The sequence below is a fragment of the Tachysurus vachellii genome, chromosome 4 (assembly GCF_030014155.1).
Source record: "Tachysurus vachellii isolate PV-2020 chromosome 4, HZAU_Pvac_v1, whole genome shotgun sequence".
NCBI classification, from domain to species: domain Eukaryota; kingdom Metazoa; phylum Chordata; class Actinopteri; order Siluriformes; family Bagridae; genus Tachysurus; species Tachysurus vachellii.
Window position 1 is genome coordinate 29,038,140 of NC_083463.1, and position 10,012 is coordinate 29,048,151.

The following is a 10,012-nucleotide window of genomic DNA, read 5'->3' on the forward strand; positions in this document are numbered from 1 at the left end:
ACAGCGCTGCTTTTAAGCAAGTTATCTTCAACCTCAAGCAAAAAAAAAAACAAAAAAAAAAAGATTTAATTTTAAAGTATCTAGACATGCGATATATGGTTTTATTATTTATTTATTTATTTATTTGACTACTGTATTTCTAATTATTGCACTGTTTTGAGAGACATTTTGTGCTTTTTTTTTTCCTAACCCACAAGTCACAAATCTCTAACTAGTCTATCACCAGATGTACAAATATTGTATTAATATTCATAAATAGTATTAATAAAGATCGTTATATTAAAAGTCGCACTAATCGGCACTGCATGTATTCCTTCTTCGTTATTCAGTTTAATTCAATTCAAATTTATCTGTATAGCGCTTTTTACAATGGAAATTGTCTCAAAGCAGCTTTACGGGTTATCATAAAGTATAATATAAAGATTAATAGAATACAAAGTGATGAAATTATGAAAGATTGCTGGTGTTTTTCTAGCACAAATCCGTCATTTATGTTTTCTTGGCCACAAAATCATCCCTTGCTGCATTTTTTCTAAAATGATTTTCTAAGAATTCTTCTTTGTCTTCAAGACCTGTCGAAAAATCCATCATCCTTAATGTACGTAAAATAAAACACTACAGAGAAGTTTGTTTTCGTCTGCTTCCTCATTCATATCGTTACTTCATTACTTACTTTTTTGTCACTCTCAAGGTCTCACCCAAGCAAAGCTCCAGGTATTCCAGAGATGGTCTATTGGTACTGTAGGCTCAAGACTTAAATTATTAATATTTGAAATTCTTAAAGTATTAAGCTACACAGTGCAGTGTATCAAGCTGACCCCGAGTGTTTGTCTGCTTCATGGCACACAGAAAGAGGAAGAAGGAGAGGAAAGTAAACGCCTCCACCCCTTCGCACCATGTGCTTGTCACCTCGGTTTCAGCGATGATCGTTCTCTGAAGAAGTTCTCGTAATGTGAAAGACTAAACCTCTGATCATGCACCAAACAGGTTTTATTCAAACTACAGTATATCCTATGGGCCAGGATGAAATGAGAATCTATAGCAATACTAAATAATAACATATTCTTAATTCTGATTGGTTAGAATCTGCAAAGCAAATTCATCTCCATGTGTGTTTTATGTGCTGTTTATCCTACACAGGGTTCCCGGAAACCTGGAGTCTAAACCCCTCCTACTGACAGTATATATCTTTACTACACTACTACGTTGCAGTTCTAGAAGAAGAAGCCTTTATTTTGTCACATAGACTTTACAGCGCAGTGAAATTCTTTCTTCACATATCCCAACAATCAGACGTTGGGGGTCAGAGCACAGGGTCAGCCGTAACGTTATCATTTTTGTAAGCTTTGTGCACAGCAAACTAAATAAAAAAAAAAAGAACAGCATATTTAATTTTTTTAATTTTATTGACAGAATGTCAGGGGGGCACGGTGGCTTAGTGGTTAGCACGTTCGCCTCACACCTCCAGGGTCGGGGTTCGATTCCCGCCTCCACCTTGTGTGTGTGTAGTTTGCATGTTCTCCCCGTGCCTCGGGGGTTTCCTCCGGGTACTCCGGTTTCCTCCCCCGGTCCAAAGACATGCATGGTAGGTTGATTGGCATCTCTGGAAAAATTGTCCGTAGTGTGTGATTGCGTGAGTGAATGAGAGTGTGTGTGTACCCTGCGATGGGTTGGCACTCCGTCCAGGTTGTATCCTGCCTTGATGCCTGATGACGCCTGAGATAGGCACAGGCTCCCCGTGACCCGAGGTAGTTCGGATAAGCGGTAGAAGATGAATGAATGAATGAATGAATGAATGACAGAATGTCAATACTGTAATGGAAATAGGTCACAGCCACCCTGGAACATTTGACCGTTTATGTGCGAACAGCAAGCTAAAATAAAACATACTGAAAATATTACTGGGTCACAACCACATTACAGAGGTTTAACAACATCCCAAATTAACTACTGCACATCAACTGTAGAACTCAATGTTCTGAAATTATTGAAGTTGCCCCTGATTGTATACATTCCGTGCTATGTACAACTTTATTAAAATCATTTCACGCTGTCTGTCTGCAAACGACAGCTGCTTTCGGAGGAAAAGGTTTATTCTTATTATAGTCAATAACTGTAATGGAAGCCATTTGTTTTCTGAAAAAAAGAGAGAAAAGTCCTTGAACTTAAAGACTCCACAATGTATTAGAATTATACTGTCCAGAAGACAACATTTCTGAAAATGACCTATTTTTTTTTTTTTAATAATTAATCATAATCTTGAGCTCACAACACTTGAAATCTTAAGTTTATGCATTTTGAAGGTTGATTGTTTAAGTTAAGATAACATGAGGATTTACAAGTGGTTCTGCAGCAGGGATGGTTAAGGGCCTTGTCTAGGGCCCAACAGTGGCAGCTTGGTGGTGCTGATGCTTAAACCCTAACCCTCTGATCCACAACCCAAAGCCTTAACCACTTGAGCCATCACTGGCTAGATGCATGTCATTGCCTTGTACCAGAGGTGGGAGTAAGTCACACAAATGCAAGTCGCAAGTAAGTCTCAAGTCATGACTGTCAAGTCAAAGTCAAGTCGAGTCTTTGTTTAATATTTGTCAAGCAAGTCTCAAGTCTTAAATTTGCGACTTAAGTCTGACTCGAGTCAAGTCATATGACTCGAGTCCCCCATCTCTACCTTGTACCCATGTGTAATGACGATTAAATCTAATCTAACCAGGTAGACTTGAACACAAAATGGCAGACACGTTGGACAACCTGTCACAGGGGACAATCACCCAAATCAGCCTACAATGCATGTGGGGGAATGAATGAAACCCCTGAAGCACAAGAGTTAAAGCAAACTCCACACACACACACACACACACACACACACACACACACACACACACACACACACACAAAGCTAACAACTATTCACCGTACTCCTCTCTCCATTACAAATCACATTAATGAATGAATCCTTTTAATAAAAACCAACTTGTGTGTGAAAAAAAACCACACAATCTTTTTGTGTCATTGTTAATATGGTGATACTGTATATCAGTTTCCTCTGAGGAGATGTTTACTTCTGGAAAGAACTTTCAGGTAACTGGTAAATAAAGGAATAAAGACAGAATGCTTCTAGAAAAATAATAATAGGAAAAGCCTTGTAAATAAATACAAATTGATTTAAAAAACAAAAAAACAAAAAAAAAACTACGATGCCACTTGTTAGTACAGAGAATATATCGGTGATGGGAAATTGCTGTGGTTCTGTATAATAGGAATACAACACTTAGGAAAATACTCCACTTATTTTAAAAATATACTACCCCAATATATTTACCCCAATATTTTTTTTAAATAAACAAGCTTGTCATACTTTTGTAATTAATTTCTAGTTACACTGAATTCTTGTATTTTGGATATACAGTATATACAGCAATAGCCCTAAACTACCATCAATGTCTAGTGTGTGTGAGTGTGAGTGTGTGTGTGTGTGTGTGTGTGTGTGTGTGTACACATTTGTTTTTTTCCTGTTAATCTCTGATCAGAAAATAAATGTTGATCGAGTGAAAATCTTTAAGCTAAGCAAAATTACATTGCTTCATGTGCAACTTCAGATCTACAACTTAATCAGCTGTGAGATTCTGCATGACATTTCTGAACAGGAAGTGGTTTAAGGCAAGGCTCAATTCTGTGACCATGAATTGAGAAAAAAAAAGATCACCTGATCATTAGTCCGAGCACTTCAGAGTTCTAACCTCAAACTAAAATCTATCATATATATATATATATATATATATATATATATATATATATATATATATATATATATATATATATACACAACACAACAGACACAATAATCATGTCTCGGTCCAGCCGAATATCTAGATGTGTGTCAAATATTGGGAGATTTTTATAGAATTTTTGCAATAAGATATTTTTGCTGCTTTCATCATCAGCTCTTGCACTTCCTGCTCGAACGTGTGTGTGTGCCAACACTTATAGGAGTTCTAAAGTTGCAGCCGCAAAGATAAGCCGAGTTCAGATGTGACTATGTGTGAGTGGTGCAAAAAGGAAGTAACAGATAACTTAGGGTTTTGTGTGTGTGTGTGTGTGTGTGTGTGTGTGTGTGTGTGTGTTTGTATTTAATAGATGAAGAAACTAATAGACCACTGTGGAACTCTCCTAGTGGGAAATTCACATGTAACAAACATCCATCAAGTTAAATAAATAAGGAGTTATAATAAAGGAACTCTAGTATTTTACGGTGTCTCTGGATAGATTGTTCTGGATAGTTGTGTGTGGTGTGTGTATGCATTTTTATTCATGTTTTTCTTTTTACCTTAATGGGGACCAACCGAAATGTCCCCAGAAGTTTAAAATTGTCAAGCATTTGGTCCCCATTAACTTTCCCCCATGAGGAAAGTTGTTGTTGTTGTAGTTCTTGATTGTGTTTGGTTCGGTAAGTGTTAGACAAGGTCTTGCATTAATATCGAGTTTATATCAGTGAAATGTTCTTAGGACCTCATTATAGTATGATGAAATTTGTGCATGTTCTCCAGATGTTCATGAAATCCATGCTAGATGACACTTTTCTTTTGTGTGAAGGTCTTCTGAACCAAATAAGATCAGACTCTTTTAGGAGGAACACAGTATCTAACCACTAAGCTTGGGGAACCCCCTACTCTGTCCTGCATGTTGCCCTTGTGCTTCGGGGGTTTCCTATAGAGGGGTTTCCTCCAGTTTCTTCATCTATTGTGAAGACATGCTGTAAGCTGACTGGCATCTCTAAAGTCAAGTCATTCATACAGCAGTCACTATACTCCAGAGCGATTTCTATTTTTTTCTCATTTTTATATAACTGAGCACTTGAAGGTTCAGGGGCTCAGCCGTGACAGCTTGGTGGATGAGGGATTCAAACTCATAACCTTCCGATTTGTAGTACAACACCTTAACCACTAAATATACAGTGAAATGAAATGACATTCCTCGAGGACATCGGTGCTGCATTAAACAGAGAGCTACAGGAGACAATGCAGAACTAAATACGCTACAAATTACTACAAGTTCGAACAGTGCAAGTAAATTATCGGTGGTGTCTGTGTGATTTTGTCCCATGATGAGTCCACTGGGATACACGCCATGCTCCCTACAACCATGTGTACGAGAAGATTGGTGTCCTGGGGATGAGTAGAACAGTAGAATGAGGAGTCATTAAGGTTTTGGACCACCAATCAGAAGGTTGTGAGATCAAATCCCAGCTCCAACAAGCTTTCACTGCTGGGCCCCTAAGCAAGGCCCTTACCCCTCAGTTGTGAAAATTGCTGGAAAATTGCCAAATGCTGTAAACATAAATGTAGGCCTATTTGCCAAGAATCAAAGCAAAATAGATACTTCTTTTTTTTTTGCTAATTGCTTTGGTTACGGTTCAAACTGAACCTTAATTTATGAACCAAAAAAAAAAGCATCTTTATAAAGAGTTCCCACCTAAATCCCACCCTACCGCTAAAACTAATGACTTAAAAACGATCATAATAATTTTGAATTTTATTTCTCCATTTATGTCACATTAATGAAGCTCTACAAGCTCTACACCTTGTGGATCAGTTTAGAAAGACATGCTGCAAACCAAAATGCATGGTATGCAAGATTCACTTCCTGAACTCCAGTCGATTCAGACGTTTTTTTTTTTTTCTAGTCAAAACCCACTTGAGCTCCGGGAACTAGAAACAATACACAAAGCTGGATTCTGTGGATGAGGTAGAAGAGACAGATACACAGAGAGTGTGTGTGTGTGTGTGTGTGTGTGTGTGAGAGAGAGAGAGAGAGAGAGAGAGAGAGAGAGAGAGAGAGAGAGAGAGAGAGAGAGAGAGAGAGAGAGAGAGAGAGAAATGGAAGAAAGGATAAATGTGAAAAAAAAGAAATGAGAGTTGATGTGTGGTACAGTTTAGTTCACTTTTTGGTCACAGCCAAGTTTTTCTGCAGTGGGTGTTGACCACAGAAGGAGGAAGTGTGAGTAAGACACAGAGAGAGAGAGAGAGAGAGAGAGAGAGAGAGAGAGAGAGAGAGAGAGAGAGAGAGAGATCTAACTATAGTTCAAGGAACTCTAATGAAAGAAAAAATAAAGGTCACTTGTCTGTGTCTACGTGTGTGTGTGTGTGTGTGTGTGTGTGTGTGTGTGTGTGTGTGTGTGTGTGTGTGTGTGTGTGACATTTCAATAAAATAATGCTTCACTTTATATAACAAATTATTTTTTTGGAGAATATTAACAGACATTGATGGCATTTTGGAGTGAAAACCTGAGCCAAAGCGAACATATTGGCCTGTCAGCAGGATTTTATGATGCACGAGCCCTGTGAGACCTTACCGTTCATGTCAATCAATCTTGTTGCCATGGAAATGGAAATGAAGACTGATCTATTATTGCTCAGGTGTAAAGCTTTAAACAAGCTATAGAGAGGAATCGGGCTGCATGACTCACTCATTCAGTGTCCAAAAAAAAAAAATAAATCATATCATAATCATAATGTCTACTTTAAAAGTTCTTGATCATGAATCCTCGATCACAGGAAAAAAATCAAATATTAAATAAAAAAGAAAAAGATTTATACTACACTTATAATAACAATAATAATAATAACAATGATTATTATTATTATTATTATTATTATTATTATTATTATTACTATTGTTATTATTACTATTGTTATTATTATTATTATTAGTAGTAGTAGTAGTAGTAGTATTATCATTATTATTGTTATTATTATTGTTATTGTTATTATTACTATTACTATTATTATTATTATTATTATTATTATTATCACTATTATTGTTATTATTTTTATTATTATTATTATTATTATTATTATTATTATTATTATTATTATTATTATTATTATTATTATTATTTTTATTATTTTTATTATTATTATTACACATTCCCCTATGGAATGTATGGAATATTCCACAATTCATGTTCAACAGGATCTTCAACATCATCAAAGCTCATCAAAGTTCATACTGTGTCCCAAACTACAGAAGGGATATTAATTACAATATAATCGGTAAATCAATAAAATGTCCTAGTGACAATAGGATGAATTCTAGCTAACTACATTTTGTGTATTTGTTATTAAAAGAATATTATCACAGCAAAGAAACTGTAAAAATGGGAATTTTGTGTCCTGAGATGGTTTTGATAAGATAAACATCATCTCATGAATTCTCTTGCGGTTTTAAATCTCTCTCTAATCATATCTCTAAATGGTGGTCAGAGCAATAGAGCAATACAACAATAACATGACAGAGTTAGTTTGAAATTCTTCCAACAGGGGGCAGAAATGGACAATAGGTCAAAGGGCCAAACAGGCACCAATTATAGCCTCTGAATAAGAGGATCATTGATGGAGGTTTATAGGCCTTTTGGAGAAAATGGACATTCTTTTGAAGAAACTGAACCTCATTTGATCCACAGTAATGAACCTGAAGAACTGTTCTACAAAAGGACAAATATTAACCGTATAAAAGTAGTATTGGTTATTTAGATTGTAATTAAATTATTTTAAAAAAAAATCATCTTATGAATTAAATGTCTGATATTTAACTTTATATTCCTTTCAATGTGCCCACTTGAAAAAAAAAAAATTAAAATAATAATAATAATAAAAAAAATCCACAATGATTTAGCCAGATGAATACTTTCCAAAACACGTCTAAACATTTATTTATTTATTTATTTATTTATTTAAAGTCTAGTTGGCAAATTCATTCATTCATTCATTCATTCATTCATTCATTCATCTTCTACCGCTTATCCAAACTACCTCGGGTCACGGGGAGCCTGTGCCTATCTCAGGCGTCATTGGGCATCAAGGCAGGATACACCCTGGACGGAGTGCCAACCCATCACAGGGCACACACACACTCTCATTCACTCACGCAATCACACACTAGGGACAATTTTCCAGAGATGCCAATCAACCTACCATGCATGGGGAGAACATGCAAACTCCACACACACAAGGCGGAGGCGGGAATCGAACCCCCAACCCTGGAGGTGTGAGGCGAACGTGCTAACCACTAAGCCACCGTGCCCCCCCTATAATATTATATTATCTAGTTATAATTTTTAGTATGCTGTATTTTTATAGTATAAGAAATGAAGGAGATGTAGGACAAGCAACATCACATACACGCCGACTAAGATAAAAAGACACGAAATGATGAAATGTGTGAATTAATTAAAACCACGGCTATGTGAATATGAACGCATGTGTACTGACCTGAGGTTTGAGCTGATCAAACAGTTTTCATGTAGAAAATGTTGGGTGAGGACTCATTAAGTGGATAATCATTACTCGAAAAGCACATTGTAGAAGTGTAGATTACACGTATTCCGCTTTACCTTCGCTCTTCCTCTAGCAGGAAGGTTAATGGTGTGCTTCTCAGATCAGCCTGTTTGCACGAGTGATCTTTGTAACCCGGGAACATCTCAGCAGGGAGCGCAACTGTAAAAAAAAAAAAAAAAAAAGGCAGGTGACTCTATAAGCTTGGGTGAACAGACAGTATTCAGTTACCATGGACACACTAAAGAATATCATTCATCTCAAGAGAATAGAAAAGCCTTGAAAAGATGAAAAGATGAACATCAGGTGGCCTCAGACAGGTAAAAAAAGGCAAAAAAACCAAAAACATTGGGGGGTGTTTCTCCAAAAAATAGTGCCAAGGTGTTTTATTCAATTCAGACACTTAGAAACTGAGAGGTTTTGAGACTGATACAATGACCTTAGGCACATGGTTAAAGTTGGCTTATGGAGGAAATGGTGGATCAAGTACAATACTGATTCATTTGTTAAAAGTTACAAATCCACCAAAAATACCTGGTTCTGATATTACCCACAATGCTTTTCGACAGCCTTTTGTTAACGGTGCGGTAGGATACAACATTTGCATTTTCATCTTTATCTAAAGACAGCGACGCAGCGGCGCTTTAGTACTTCAATTCGTTCGGCTGACTTTTACACTGACTCTAACTTTCATTCATTCACTCACTCACTCATTCTCTACCGCTTATCCAAACTACCTCGGGTCACGGGGAGCCTGTGCCTATCTCAGGCGTCATTGGGCATCAAGGCAGGATACACCCTGGACGGAGTGCCAACCCATCGCAGGGCACACACACACACACTCATTCACTCACGCAATCACATACTACAGACAATTTTTCCAGAGATGCCAATCAACCTACCATGCATGTCTTTGGACCGGGGGAGGAAACCGGAGTACCTGGAGGAAACCCCGAGGCACGGGGAGAACATGTAAACTCGACACACACAAGGTGGAGGCGGGAATCGAACCCCGACCCTGGAGGTGTGAGGCGACTAAGCCACCGTGCCCCCCGATTTCTCATCAATATAACATTGTAAAATTATATTGCTGTGTTGTTTTTAGAAGCTTTTAGAGAACTCTATTTTACCAGCATTACCCATGTCTCCCTATGCCATCAGAGCATTCACAAGAATGATGGCACCAGTAACTTGCACCTAAATCTACATCTAAAAATGCATCAAAAATGTTTAAATCGAAACATAATTAAAGTGTCAGGATACCGTTTTTTTTTTTTAGTAATGACAAATCCCAGCTCATGCTAATGGTGGACCCTAGAGCACGGGGATTAGATCTCAGATTTCCATCTTCATGCTTGGAATGTATTTAGCCCCACTTTGTAAATAGATTTTTTTGCAATCAGTGCATGATGGGAAATTTTCACATGGGAGTTTTTTGGTATTCTGTGACCTTTGGCTTGTCACCAAGCCATGACCCAGATGACTGAGTCTACTGAGTTTAGAAACAGCTTTTTCAGGGATGTCTGGATGTCTGGAAACAAGAAATTCTAATACATTGTGTAAGAAACTTAAAAACTGTCCTAGGTAACTGATATTCATTATAAACCCTAATGTCGTTTTGACTTGTTTAGACGACAGACATTCCAACCTTCAAGAAAACCTACTATTCCATGTTGTGA

The 10,012-nt window shown here is 37.2% G+C and overlaps 1 protein-coding gene across 1 annotated transcript in view; it reads right to left on the bottom strand.

Moving 5' to 3' along the window:
• The window catches only part of grap2b (GRB2 related adaptor protein 2b), a 10,946-nt gene extending 10,089 nt beyond the window's left edge, over positions 1-857 (bottom strand). The window contains exon 1 of the mRNA XM_060868792.1: positions 674-857. The gene's annotated coding sequence lies outside the window, so the exon portion shown is untranslated. The remainder of the gene's footprint in view (positions 1-673) is intronic.
• Positions 858-10,012: the final 9,155 nt, after the last annotated feature.